The sequence below is a fragment of the Panthera onca genome, chromosome B1 (assembly GCF_046562875.1).
Source record: "Panthera onca isolate mPanOnc1 chromosome B1, mPanOnc1 haplotype 2, whole genome shotgun sequence".
NCBI lineage: Eukaryota > Metazoa > Chordata > Mammalia > Carnivora > Felidae > Panthera > Panthera onca.
In genome coordinates this window covers 29,103,965-29,119,985 of record NC_138342.1, presented here as the reverse complement: position 1 = coordinate 29,119,985, position 16,021 = coordinate 29,103,965, and positions in this window count along the sequence as shown.

Here is a 16,021-nt window from a genome sequence, read left to right as displayed (position 1 = left end):
CCTTTTCCTTCCTGACCATGCATTCAATTTTAACAATTGATGAGTTGATAAGTATTTTTCAAACTCACTAAATTTGTATTTGTTCAGAGGCTATTACATATATACACACATATATGTGTAAATCTGTGCATAAACACATACATAATAATACTTATGTATATGGTATGTATACACATATGTACATATATGTATATATTTATATAATTATACATATAATATAGACATATACTTTATATATGCCTATGTACATACATACATAAAAATACATGCATATATATTTACATCCAGTGATTACAATTTTCCTTTATTATTTAAACAAAATTTAAGGTTCTCAAACTATTGGTGAAAACTTTAATAGTCCAAATGATTGAAAAATAAACACTGATAAAGTCCATTTTAACTTCTTTGACTCATTCCAACTCATTTTCTGTCAACAGGAGAATTTATCAACTTATATTGTCACAAGCATAATATGTAAATTGTTTAACTTTCTACTTTTAATACATACTTACATATAGACCAAAAAATTTAAAGATCTGGAACTGAAAAAAGGTTTTAAATGGCATAACAGTCAGACCAACACAAAGACTTGTGTGGGGGTAAATCTAAGTCGACTCATGTCATGTAATTAAAAGTTGGGGTAATGGTTTCAAACTCTGGGTTCTTTCCATGATAAATGGACAAATGGAATTGTCAATTCACTTGATCTTGGTTTACACTAGTTCCCAGAAAAAATAGTGGCATTTCTTTTTCCAGATAATATTAACATACATTAAAATACAGTTAAAGGAAAGATAAGGTAAAACCATTCTTTTCAGTTTAGAAGACAATTCATTATGGCAGAAACCTCAAGAAAACATTACCTCGAGAAAACATAAGCATCACCATTTTCTCTCCCTAAGTTATCTTTGATCTCTACTGAGTTCTGAAATAGACCAAACCAGTGCAATGCACAGACTTCTGAAGAATGAGACACCTCTTGATGGTATATTAGACAATGTAGATATTTCATAGAAACAACTCCCATTGATCTTTTTGTCTATTTTATTCTTTTATGTTTTTAAAATACGCTTTCATAAGAGCACATGAATAGCTTAGCTGGTTGAGTGTCTGACTCTTGAGTTTAGTTCAGTCACGATCCCGGGGTCGTTGAGATCAAACCCCACATCAGGCTCCGTGATGAGTATGGAGCCTGCTTAGGATTCTCTCTCTCCCTTCCCCACTACCCCTCTCCCTGACTTGTGTGCTCTCATTCTCTAAAATAAAAATAAAATAAGTTTTCATATTTTTGAGACAGTTATATTTAAACCTTTACTACAATGACAATGATTTTTTTTCTCCCAATGGGACAAAGTAACTTGTATTACTCTTCCAGGTACCCCCTCCCCCAAATACTATGGGAAATCTCAGGGTTTATTTATTTTGTTTATTAAAATAAATATCAGAAAGCATCCAACAAGAAACACAATCTAAAGGTACCTCACATCACGAAAGATACAATATATGTTTAAGTACTAGAGGCATGAATTTGATGCATTTGCTGACGGTTTAAAGAGATCTGCACAAATCTCAGAAAGGATCAAATCTTTTTTTTTCCTCCATTATTACGCACGAATAAAAATAGTATGTAAAACATGTATAGTTTTAACAAATTTGTGTACATTTAACAATCCTCTCTCCTGTTATAACTAAACACATCATTGATTGTAGAAAAACCAATCTACTATGTATAAGAAATTCAGTCACTTCAAATCTAAAACTTACTTTTAGATAAGGTGGTATGAGTAAGAATTTCATAGGGTGGCAATCATTTTACAGATCAAATCATCACATTAGACACCCTAAATTTGCACAATGTTATATGTCAGTTTTACCTCAACAAAACTGGGGAGAAAAAGGCCAATCCTATAAAATAGTCACAATTTGGGGATGAAAAAAAATAGATCTGCTACTACTGATACAACATATTTATGAATATCTATCTATCCATCATCTATATTCATTACATTTCTGATTCTTATAGTTGGTGACTCTGGCTTTCTTATTACTGTTTAGTAAGTATCTCTTCCTTCTTTTCTTTCTTTTCTTTCATTTAAAAAAATTCTTTTTAATCCTTTTTTTAAAATTTTTTTAATGTTTATTTATTCTTGAGAAAGAGAGAGAGTATCAGCAGGGGTAGAGAGGGAGGGAGTCACAGAAGCTGAAGCAGGTTCCACCCTTTGAACTGTCAGCACAGAGTCCGGCATGGGGCTTGAACTCATGACCCATGAAATCATCAGCTGAGCTGAAGTCGAATGAGGTCGACTGAGCCACACAGGTGCACGCCAAAAGTTCTTTTTAATTCTTCATGCTTCACCTACAGTGACTTCACAGAATTTTTTTTTCCCATTCTTATCCCTGACCTCCCTATATTTCCCTAAGTCTATTTTTAGGTATTTACCCTCTTCTCATGGCTAACACTATTTACCATTCAATATTCAATTCAAATATATTTTTCTCTGGGAGAATTTTTCTTGGACTCTTTCAGCAGTAATGGGGCCTATTAAATGGTCCTATATTACATCAAGTTGATTCTTTGACAATTTATATCACATTTGTAAATTTTTTAATGTTTATTTATTTGTTTTGAGACAGAAGGAGACAGAGAGAGAAAGAGAGAACAGGAGTGGGGGGGAATGAGGGAGAGAGAGAATCCCAAGCAGCCTCCACACTCGATCCCACAAACCATGAGGTCATAACTTGGGCCAAAATCAAGAGTCTGACACTTAACCAATTGATCCAACCAGGTGCCTCCACATTTGTAATTTTTAAAATTTAATGTGCGTAATATAAAATTCAAGTATGTGGATTAAAATGACCAAGGTGATTTAGCTTGCTTTTATCATTCATGTTCACCTACACACAAAATAAATATATGTTTTCTTTAACTCCATAACCTATAATATAGTTATGTATTTTGTTGTTGGGATATGATACCATTTGGTGCTTACACACTGTTCTTTTAAAACTGTGATTGGGTCATTGAAGTAGCTTCCCCTGAAATCGCAAGGCAACATATCTGCCTACATCTTCGGGGCCAAAATTTATTCACATGATACACTTGTCCACATGAGAACACTGGAAAATCTAGTCTTTAATTTCAGTAGCAATATCAATTGAGTGTTGTTACTCAGAAGAATGGATAGACAATAATTTTTACTAAAAAAAACATATTATGGTTCTTGAGATACCTTTTTTTTTCATTGTATTCTGTTATGACAATAGCTTCATTTAACTTAAGGATTCTGAAGATGCACAGGATGTATATGTTTTAAAACTTCTTTTGCCTAGAATGTCTCTTCAACAAATGGTTTTGGGAAAGTGGACAGCAACATACACAAAAATGAAATGCATCACTTTCTTACACCATATACAAAAACAAATTCAAAATGGATGGAATCCTAAAGTTGAGACTTAAAACCATAAAAATCCTGGAAGAGAACACAGGCAGTAATTTCTTCGACATCAGCCATAGCCACTTCTTTCTCGATATGTTTCCAAAGCAAGGGAAACAAAAGCAAAAATAAACTATTGATACTTCATCAAAATGAAAAGTTTCTGCACTGTGAAGAAAACAATCAACAAACTGAAAGGAAGCCTATGGGATAGGAGAAGATATTTGTAAATGACGTATCTGAAAAAGGTTTAGTATCCAAAATATATAAAGAACTTGTAAAACTCAACACCCCAAAACTGAATAATTCAATTAAAAAATGGGCAAAGACTTTTTTTCCAAACAAGACATACAGATGGCCAACAGATACATGGAAAGATGGTCAACATCACCTATCATCAGGGAAATACAAATCAAAACTGTAATGAGATATCACCTCACACCTTTCAGAATGGCTAAAATCACCAATGCAAGAAACAACAGGTGTTGGCTAGAATATTGGGAAAGGGGAACTCTCTTGCACTGTTGGTGGGAATGCAAACTGGTGCAGTATCTATAGAAAACAGTACAAAGCTTCCTCAAAAAGTTAAAAATAGACCTACCCTATGATCCACCAATCTCAGTATTGGGTATTTACCGAACGAATACAAAAACGCTAATGCAAAGGGATACATGCATCTCTGTATGGAAACAGCCTTAGTGCCCATGACTGATGAGAAGCCATAAGAAGCCATAAGAAGGAGTGAACTCTTACCATTTGGGACAACATGGATGGGCCTAGAAAGTATTATGCTACATGAAATAAACCAGTCAGAGAAAGACAGATATCATGTGATTTCACTCATATGTGGAGTTTAAGAAGTAAATGGGAAAACATAAAAAAAAAAAAAGAGAGATAGAGGCAAGCCAGGAAACAGACTCTTAACTCTAGAGAACAAACATGGTTACCAGAAGGGAGTTTGGTGGGGGAATGTGTTAAATGGGTGATGGGAATGAAGGAGCGTTCTTGCTGTGATGAGCACTGGATGTTGTATGAAAGTGTTGAACTACTATACTATATTGTACACCTGAAACTAATACTACACCGTATGTTAAGTAACTGAAATTGAAATCAATACTTCAAAGTAACTTTTTCCTTTCCTGAATTATCATTGTCTCCTATAAGTTCATTTTACTCCTTACTGTATTGGTATCAGTGTTTTATGTTGGATATGTTCCTCATAAATGAAGTGAATCTATGCTGTTACTTATATTTAATTGTGGAACACACAAAAATGCTAATTAGAATTTGTATAAGGTGGGGGATATTTGTAAGCTGGTTAATTTCAATACAGTGGCTCAGTTGCTGTATGAGTTTTGATGGCAAAATGCAACTATCAGAAATACTAGATTTTTGTGCTTCTAAATTTCTCAAAAAGGTATAATCTGATTTGCAGCCCACTAGACATAAGCAGTGAACTCAGACTTCAGTGGGGAAAGAAAGGTGAAGGTATATTGTGTAGGTATTACTTATATTTATTATTCTGATTTGTGTAGCTCAGTCTTCTCCTATACGACCCCAGCCTCCAGAGTGCCTTTGATTCTTCCTTTGTAGTCAATCCTAACTACTTCTAGTCTTTCCTTGCTTAAGGGAAATTCCTTCTCTCTGACTATCTGGCATGGTGAAGATGACCTCAGGAGCCAATTTCTAATTGATGCATTTTAATGAGGAACGTCACATGAGCAAAGGTATATTTTGCCTCTCTGGAGGTAGTGCGAAGTATGGACAGGATGAAGATAACCTTGAAAAAGGGAGTGTTAGCAGGTGATTGCCATGGTCCAGTTAGCAAGCAATAACAGTCTGCAATTAAGGTAAGAGGCAGTGAGAATGAAGATAATTTCTTTCCACTCTCCTTCAAATGGATACTGAAGTAATTGGGTCCCTGTAAAAGCCAGTTGCTTTTTACTGTATATATTGCAATGAACGTTTCTAATTAGGTTTCTAATACATACAGTAAAAAATTCTGTTGTGAGAATGTTGGGACAACAGGCAACTAAACTCTAAATTCCTCTCTGTTGGATAAAACTTTCATTGCCTTTTTCTCCACAACAATCATTTACCCTCTGGATTTATCCACTAAAATAGACAGTTGACATCATGCACATCGTGTCTTTGACAACATAGTCAACTGCAAAAGAGCATTCAATTTCAAATAAGCCCAAAGTATTTTGGAAAAAGAAAAAGTATCACAAATTTATTCTGTACTTTAATTTATACATATTCATTAAGACAGATGACATTTTGGCAAAGCGTCAGCTAGGGATTTCAAACAAATTTGTGTTAATGAATACAAGTGGAAACATTAAACATGGCATCTAACAGTTAAAATTCTTTAGTAAAAAAGTCAAACTATAACACGATAACATGAGATTTAAAATTTCTTTTTTTCATCATTTAATCTAAAATAAACCTTAACTCTTTCCAATTCAGTAAGATGAATAAAAAATGTATTAAACACTGTAGGTTATTTTTAGTAGAAAATGCTAAATTCATGGGCAATTATAACACATGTAGTTAATGCTCTCTAATCTCACTATAATTGCATTTCATGCTTCATAGAAAAATTTAGTCACTACAGATGTAAAGAAAAGACTATCCCCTTAGAAGGCAAGATGGGGCAACCTAGGTATCATAGTAGATATGTTTATCTTTGTGGAAGACTTTCAAAGGTCAGAAATTTCATTGCTAAAGGCAATGAAGAGTAGATATTCCCAGTAAATAGCTAATAAATATAATATTCACAAAATCAAGTTTAAAAGCATTATTGGGGCACCTGGGTGGCTCAGTCCGTTGAGCATCCGACTTTGGCTCAGGTCATGGTCTCATGTTGAGTTTGAGCCCCACACTGGGCTCTGTGCTGACACCTTGGAGCTTGGAACCTGCTTTATATTCTGTGTCTGTCTCTCTCTCTCTCTGCCCCTCCCTGGCTTGCACTCTCTCTCTCTCAAGATAATAAATACATATTTTTAAAAAAGTATTATTTATGCCTCTGAACACCTTTTTTGTTTTCTTTCTTTACTTTTCTTTTTTAAAACTTTTTCTCCTGATTGTGGCTAAGTAGAATTCTGGAAGCTCCTATTTACTAAAAGATATAAATTTATGGGGCGCCTGGGTGACTCAGTTGGTTAAGGGTTTGGCTGATTTCAACTCAGGTCATGATCGCAGGGTCATGAAACTGAGCCCCACTTTGGGCTCCTGATGGGGTGAAACTGCTTAAGATTCTCTGTATCCCTTGGGGTGCTTGGGTGGCTCAGTTGTTGAACGTCCAGCTCTTGATTTCAACTCAGGTCATGATCTCAGGGCTTGTGGGTTCAAGCCCAGCATCAGGTTCTGCACTGACAGTGCAGAGCCTACTGGATATTCTCTCTCTCCCTCTCTGTTTGCCCCTCCCCTGCTTGTGTTCTGTCTCTCTCCATATAAATTAAATAAACAACCATGAAAAAAATTTTTTAAAAATTGTTTCCCTCTACCACTCATGCTCTCTCTCTCTCAAAAAATGAAAAAAATAAAGAAAAAAACTTTTTAAAAAAGACTAAAAAAGATATAAATTTGGCTAAGAGAGAAATATTTCCTCATTTTATTTTAACCTTTATATTATTAGGATAACAGACAAATAAACAAGAATATTAAATATAGTACTTTTGCCACAAACCTCTCATTGTGTGATATTGATATTTAACTTTTGAAGGACAATTTAGTAACTAAAACCTGTAGCTAGGATCTCAAGTCATATTGTCCTGATTTCTGATCTTTTGAATTTCACAGTTTATTAAAGCCATACCTAGTAAAATGCTATCATAACCTGTATGGACAATAAATAAAATGGAAAGCTCAACCACTTTGAAGGCAACAATAGATTCCAACTGAACTAGAAACTTTAGATAAATATACTCTGAGACTTTTATGCAATAATGATTTCTGGAAGACAGTGCTCATATTTCCATTTGTTGTGGGAAGTTAAAAAATAAAATAGGTTATTAAAACGTATTAAAATTAATACATTATAATATAATTATATATACCACATAAGCTGTAAATATATAATGTATTTTAATAAATTAGCCATTTAATAAAATAGATTAACATCTACTTGATTTATTAAAATAGACAAATATCTTTTTAATAACTCTCTGATGCCCCTGATTATTTATAAACATCTGACTTACAGTTTTTAGTCTATTTGTTTCAGTTTTTACTCATTTTGTAGGTCATTTTTTTAAATTGAACAATATACCAGGTATATTTAGTATTAATAATAAGTGTAAAAGTGGGCTGCCTCTGTGGCTCACTTGGTTGAGCATCAGACTTCATCTCACATCATGATCTCACAGTTTGTGGGTTCAAGCCTCACATCGGGCTCTGTGCTGACAGCTCAGAGACTAAAGCCTGCGTCAGATTCTCTCTTCCCCCCCTCCCTGCCCCTCTCTCTCTGTCCCTCTCCTGCTCATGCTCTCCCTTCCTCTCTCTCTCTCTCTCAAAAATAAACATTCAAAAATTAAAAAAAAATAAAAATAAATGTAAAAGCATATTCTTGATTATTGGTCATGAACATCTGAATATATACCAATATCTAAATCATCTTTTATAATTTTGCTTACTGTGACATTTATTTAAAATCATAATAGAGGAAGAAGCCAAAATGGAAAGGCAGAAAGAATTGTGCAGCATAATCTTTATTAATTGCCTCCTGGATGGTTACAAAGAAAAAGATAGGACAGTGCCATACACAGCTTTATTCTATATATACTTAGAATCTTCAAAGAGCATTTGAGGAGGAGAGGTTTAGAAAGAGTAAATGAGACCATTTGAAGACTATTAGCTTAACACAAAAAAAGAAAAAAAAAACAGCTTGCCATAATAAGGTGAAAATGGGAGGGGTCTAAATACTAGTACTTGAGTGTTGATCCTTTTTTAAAATATGAAAAAATTCTGACTTAATTTTGCTTATCTGTAAGGTTTCCCAATGACTATTTTTTTTAAGAATGTAAAAGAATGTTAAAAAGTAGTTCAGGAAATAGAAAAAGATGATCCTCAAATTCACAAGGAATTGCAAGGAATCTTAAATAGTCAAAACAATCTTGAAAAAGAACACAGTTGAGAGGACTTGTACTTCCTGTTTTCAAAACTATGTACAAAACTACAATAATCAAAACAGTGTGGTACTGACATAAGGACAGATATACAGACCAGAGACAGTGAATTAAGCTCCAGAAATATATTCAGACATCTATGGCCAATTGATTGTCAGTAGGGGTGCTGTATCCATTTCATGAAGAAAGAAATATCTTTGCAGCACATTGTACTGGGACAAATGGAATACAATTAAATCTCTAACTCACACAATATATAAAAATTAACTTAAAATTTAGCAGTGACCTAGTTTAAATTGACAAATAACACTTTTTTAGAAGAAAACATACAGGTAAGTTTCATGACTTTGGTGCAGGAAATTCTTAGACATGACACCTATTGAATGAATAGGAAACAAACCAAAAGACTGGACGTTTAAATGTCAAAAACTTTTGTGAATCAAAGAAAATAGAGAATGGAAAGTACATCTATGGAATGGAAAGAAATGTTTGCAAAACATACCTTTGACAAGTGTTTAATACACCGAGTATATAAAGAACTCCTATGACTCAACAACAAAAACCAATCCAATGTTTAAAATGGGCAAAGGAATTGAACAGACATTTCCCCAGGGAAAATATACAAATAGCTAATGAGAACATGAAAAGATTCATAGCATCACTAACCATTAGGGAAATGCCAATCCAAACCACGATGAGATACCACTTCATATTCATCAGGATGGCTATAATGAATAGTACATTTTTACATTAAAAAAAATAAAAGTGTTGGCAAGGGTGTGGGAAATGCGAAACTCTCATGTATTATTCATGGGACTGTGAAATTGTGCAGCCTCTGTGGAGAACTGTCTGATGACTCCTCAAAAAGTTAAATATAGAATTACCACACCACCCAACAATTCCACTCCTAAATATATACCCAAAAGAAATAGAGGGACTGAAACAGATAGTTGTATTCCAATTATTCAGTATAGTCAAAAGGTGGAAACAATCCAAGTGTCCACCTACAGATGAATGAATAACAAAATGTGTAGTATACACATACAATGAAATAATATTTAGCTATAAAAAGAATGCCTTTTGATACTTCCTGCAAAATGGATAACCCTTGAAAACACTATGAGAAGTGATATAAGCCATACACTGAAAGAAAAATATTGTATGATTCTACCCACAGGAAAATCTATAATAAGCAAATCCTTGGAGATACACAGGTGATTCAAGATTGCCATGTGCTGGAGTGAAGGGAGAAAAAAGTTTACTGCACCCTGTTACAAAGCCTCCATTTAGGATGATAGAAATGTTTTAAATAGATTGCAGTGATGGTTGCATGGCATTGTAAATATAATTAATGCCTGTAAAAACAGTTAAATGGCAAATTTCTTTTATTTTATTTTTAAAAAGTTTTCATGTATTTATTTTGAGAGAGTGAAAGAAAGAGAGAAAGGGAGCAAGAGAGCAAGAGCATGCAGAAGCAGGGGAGGAGCCAAGAGAGAGGGAGAGAGAGAATCCCATGCAGTCTCTGGGCTGTCAGCGTGGAGCCCTACACAGGGCTCCATCCCACGAACCTTGAGATCATGTTCTGAGCCAAAACCAAGAGTTGGACACTTCACTGACTGAGCCACCTGGCTGCCTCAAAATAGCAAATTTAGGATATACATATTTACCTAACAAAAATTTTAAAAAATAAAACAGCAGTTCAAAGAAATACATAGCAAAAATCAAGCGGCTCATTGTTGAGTTAACCATGGTCATGGAGTCCGTATTATTGTACAGGTATTTCAAAAGTGATGCCATTCCATATTTTTCCCTGGCACTTTCCTTTAAAGTCTAATATATTCCTAATAATCTGATTGTATATCTCTCTGCCTCCAAATGGCTTTTGACAGCCCACAACTTATTAATGAGTTTTGAGGCACAGTATAAGCTACTGGGAAATTACCAAATGAGAAAATGACATGTTCTTTAGAATATAATGATTTCTAAAATTTCAATATTATTAAATGATCCATCATAAATCTCCAGAGTCTAAAGCCATGGAATGCTGTTCTACCCAGTTATTAAAAAAATTATTTTAGCTCATGCTCATAGTCAATGGTCAATATATGTTTGTTGAAAAAAAGGAATTTGGAGAAATTCTTTTCTTTTATTTTTTTTTTAATTTTTTTTAACGTTTATTTATTTTTGAGACAGAGAGAGACACAGCATGAACGGGGGAGGGGCAGAGAGAGAGGGAGACACAGAATCGGAAGCAGGCTCCAGGTTCTGAGCCGTCAGCCCAGAGCCCGACGCGGGGCTCGAACTTGCGGACCGCGAGATGGTGACCTGAGCTGAAGTCGGACGCTTAACCGACTGAGCCACCCAGGCGCCCCAAGGAGAAATTCTTATTGTCCAAAGGACATATCATAAACAATGTGAACGTTATGTTCTGGAGTTTAAAAGGACCCTTAATGGTTTCATATTTTAGGCCTTTCTGATAGGCAGTCAAGAGACAGTAAACTAATATTTTTAGCTTAATATGGAAAGCTGTTTGTGGTGCCTAATTAATGATGTAACTGTAGCCAATTGCTTATTTGTTGAGACTACACTTTAATAGATACTTTTTAAAAAAGATTTATAAATCATGAATGCCTAAATTGATGGAATTTATGAGATATGAGATGAGTCCTATCAACAGTGATCAACAGAACTATTTTAAGTTTTAAAACATGAAGAAAATTATATTTAGCTACATTTAATAGGAAAATTATTGTCATTTCCAATATCCTTTCCCATATCTTTAAAATTATAATTATAAATAAATAAATGATACAGATAGATGAAAGAAAGGAAGAAATGAAGAAGGAAAGAAAAAAAGAAAAAAAGAAAGAAAGAAAGAGAAAGAAAAAGAAAGAAAGAAGAAAAACATTCCTCTATCTCATCCCCTACTCTGATGGCAAAGAAGCTCTCACGTTGACACAGATGCCCTGTAAGAGGAAAGCAGGCTGCGTTGCTGAGCCATACATGAAGGACAGGTGCTCTTACAGGGCATCTAGAATTGCAATGATGTGGTGGCTGTTAATTGACTATACACACACACCCTTACAAACCTGCATGTGAGTATGGCAGTGGGTACGAATTAAGCCACGGGACTGAATTGGGATTGTTTAGTCCTATAGCACAATCTTGCTGACATGCAAACAAAGAATTTTGTTTTTCTATTCCTGATCGCTTTTCATAATTAACATATTTATCAAAATATGACAAAAGTATTATTTTGTAGTCCAATGTCCTATACCTTGTTGTTGTCCCATAAGTGCCAAATAAGTGAATTTCTGAGAAATGAAAGTAGATATGGATGGTTTTTATCAAATGTCCATACAGAATAAGTAGATAATTTAAAACAAATCCTTAATACACTACACGCTTTCATCTAGTGCAAGTAAATATTGAACAGTGTCTGACCTGCCTCTCTTGTAGAAGCTGACATGGAGACACAGGTCTTGGATTTTCTTTCTCTCATCTTCCTTTCTGGACATTGCGCACAGATCTGGGTGTACATTGTACTAGTCCTCTGAGCGGGCAATTCCTCATTTTGAGGTTCCAACCTCTTCCCAGATTCCATCTTATTTTTTCCTACCCTTAATTTGTTGCTAATTTGCATATGCACATGCACATGAACAAGCATGTTTTACGTATGTTTGTGTTTGTTAAATGGTTCACATTTTTTTGTTTTTTTATTTTTAGAGAAGGGACCTTGGAAAGACACTCTATTATTTTTAAATGTTTATTTATTTATTTTTGAGATAGTGAGAGAGGGAGAGAGAGAACACAAGCAGGAGAGGGGCAGAGACAGAGGGAGACACAGAATCCAAAGCAGGCTCCAGGCTCTGAGCGGTTCAGCACAGAGCACTTGGTGGGGCTTGAACTCAGAACCATGAGATCATGACCTGAGGCGAAGTCGGAAACTTAATTAACTAAGCCACTCAGGTGCCCTAGGAGGTTCAAATTTTATACACTACCCTAATGATTTTGAAGAACAAAGCAAAATGTTGACAAGTCATTTGTCAAAGGCAACGTTAATGTCTGAACTTTTACATTGATGTAATGCCTTTAAATTTTATAAACTGATTACGAAAATAGCTTTAAATGTCTCCAGATAACTGTTAAAGAGATAGGAAGATCATGTTTAAGAGATGATGGGAATGCTTAGTTATTGGAAAATTTAAGCATTTAGTATTTATATACTAAATTACATTTAAAAGCCACGTAGAAACTTCTAAATCAAAGATACTATATAAAATACTTTAAATACTTTTTTATATTTAAATATTTTGTATTTTTATATACCCTTGATTTCCAGGAAAAAATGAATTTTGAGAGAATTTTGACAAATATTCAGATGGTTAATATTATCAATATTTTAGAATATAGAGAAAGCGATCTTTGCTTGAGAATTTTATATATATATGATATATATATATGTATATACATACATATATATATATCATATATATATTTTATTTTGAGAGAGAGAGCATGAGCTCACACATGGGAGAATGGCAGAGAGAGAGGGAGAAAGAGAGAGAATCCCAAGCTGACTTTGCACTGCCAGCGTGGAGCCCAATGCAGGGCTTGAACCCGTGAACCGTGAGATCATGACCTAAACCAAAACCAAGAGTTGGATGCTTAACCGAGACACCCACGTGCCCAAGATTTATATTTTTTAAACTGTAGGAGCTTAAATTCTCTAATTTTTTTTTAAATAAGCAATCACAAAAATTGATACTTTCTAATTACATCTAACTAGTTACTGCTGGTTTCTAATCACAGCTAACTTTCCTTGGGGAAGAATTAAAATGGTTATGGAATAGTAGAATATTACTTTGGAAGTACACCTTTTTATTGCTAGAGACTTTCTTGGTTATGTACCAAGAGGTCTTGTGAATGAACCCCAGAAAAAAAGTGAATGAAAACAAAACAGAAAATTTATATTTTTTTCAGCATAGTCTAAGTTTAGATTGGAGACAGTATCACAAATATTTTCACTAGTAAGCTACAAAGAGCACAGAGCTGGGAAACCAAGACTATAAAAAATATCCACCAGTTAAAGTTAGACCCTTGACTCCTCTACCCTCCTCTGCAGCCAGCTAGGAATATGGGCTTCCCAAAATATTTCAAGATGGCAGAGGTGAATACCCATTAACTCAGTAGATATTCCACTTTTTGTTGGTTTGCTTTCACCTCTGGTTGGCTTTCCCTAGGAATGCCCACTTCTAGTCTCATTTTACTTGTCCTTTACATATGCTCTGCAGATGCTCTGGAGCAAGATGTATTTCCTTATTAGGTCTCCTCATTGCACCGATTTTCAACTCGCTAAGTTTCACAAAGCCCTAAGAAGTTTTTTTGCTACTTCTGGACCTTAATAAGTGTAGACAAAGAATTTTATATTCTCAGAAGCATTGTTGAAACTATAAGTCCTAACAAACTAACAGTATATGGGCAAAGGGAAAACGATACCTCCAACCCATCCTTAACTGAGTATTTCTGTTGCCTTGCTCTTTATGATACTAACTTGGTAATTATTCATTTAGGCATAGACATAAAATTGTAGTGAGAAAATTATATATATATATATATATATATACACACACACACATATATTAGGTGTGATTATATATACCATTGGAGTAATATATAGGCTCATTTGAATTTTTTTAAATTTGTATTTATTTTGGAGAGAGAGAGAGAGAGAGAGAGAGAGAGAGACAGAGAGTGAGTGGGGGAAGGGCAGAGAGAGAGGGAGACACAGAATCTGAAGCAGGCTCCAGGCTCTAAGCTGTCAGCAGAGAGCCCAAAGTGAGGCTAGGATCCACAAACCACACAGAAGTCAGATGCTTAATGGACTGAGAAACCCAGATACTCAATCATTTGGATAATAACATATGGAAAGGAAAAATATTTACTTGGGTTTTATTATTTTTTAAGAACTTTTTTCTTGGGGTGCCTAGGTGTCTCAGTCAGTTAAGTGTCCGGCTTCAGCTCAGGTCATGATCTCACGGTTCATGGGTTCAAGCCTCGCATGGGCTCTGTGCTGACAGCTCAGAGCCTGGAGCCTGCTTCAGATTCTGTGTCTCCCTCTCTCTCTGCCCCTCCCCAATTCACACTCTGTCTCTCTCTCAAAAATAAATAAACTTTAAAAAATTAAAAAAAAAACACCTCTTTTCTTAAATTTTTATTTATTTATTTTTGAGAAAGAAGGCATGGGAGAGACAGAGAGAGAAGGAGAGAGAGAGAACCCCAAAATGGCTCCCCACACTCAGTGCAAAGACCATGCAGGGCTCAAACTCACAAATCATGAGATCACGACCTGAGCTGAAGTCAAGAGTCAGATGCTTAAACAACCGAGCCACCCAGGCGACCCTTGGTTTTATTTTATTCTGCCTTCCTGACTAAGAAAATTTAACTAATAATGAGATGAAATTTCAAAATGCACTATTTTTTAAAAATATTTCATTTATTGAAAGAGATCATCATATAGGAATGTTTGAATAAACTATAGTGCATCCACTGAATGACAAAGCCATAAAAAAAACAAGGAACATTTATGCAGACTATTATGAGTTGAATTCCAGGACATATAATTTGGCAAAACAAACAAACAAATAAGTAAAATGGACTATTTTTAAGTCAACTTCTTAGGGCTAAAAAACACACTAGAGCTGTTGGGACTAGGTATGGTGTTTTGTTTGTGTTACAAACAATTTGATAAGAGATTGTTGTTTTCCATTGACCTGATTCACTGAACAATAACTAAATTTCCAACCTATTGAAAATGGCTATACAAGCAAGTAGTACTTGCGGAGGTATTAGATGAGTCTCTGACCTTATTGTTTATTTGGAGATTATAATGGAGAATCGAGTCATATCTTTAAACAGCAAAAATGTCAGATCCTAAGCCCTCAAAAATGAAAAAAAATAACTTAAAAATAAAGGAAAAGAAGGGCCAATGAATGAACTCTTTATTGCTGTTGTTAGGAATGAGTAAAATGCACTACCTGTTATGTACATTGACAAAATCAGATAAAGCAAAAGGCCAGACTTACAAGGGAATTGAGGGCATGTACAAAAGGTACTTGTAACAGCACCTCTGGTTAGAGTGAAGTGCTTTAGCTTTTAAAGGACATTCCGCAAGCAGGGAATTTCTGTAATTGCTTTGTAGAGTAGTTCAAACCGCTGAGGCAGCGCTGTGAATTCACTATAAAACTGAACAATACTTTATGGAATCAAACAGTATGCAATTGGCTGTTAACATTAACTGGCCTCAGAAATAACATAATACAAAAATTCTAAGAACTGTGATGCCCATAGTAAACAATAAGGGGAATTGCTTTCAATTGTATTTATGTTCTTGCATAAAAAAATCTGTTTAAAAATTAGAAAATATCCATAAATATATATTTTTTTCTAAATACCATC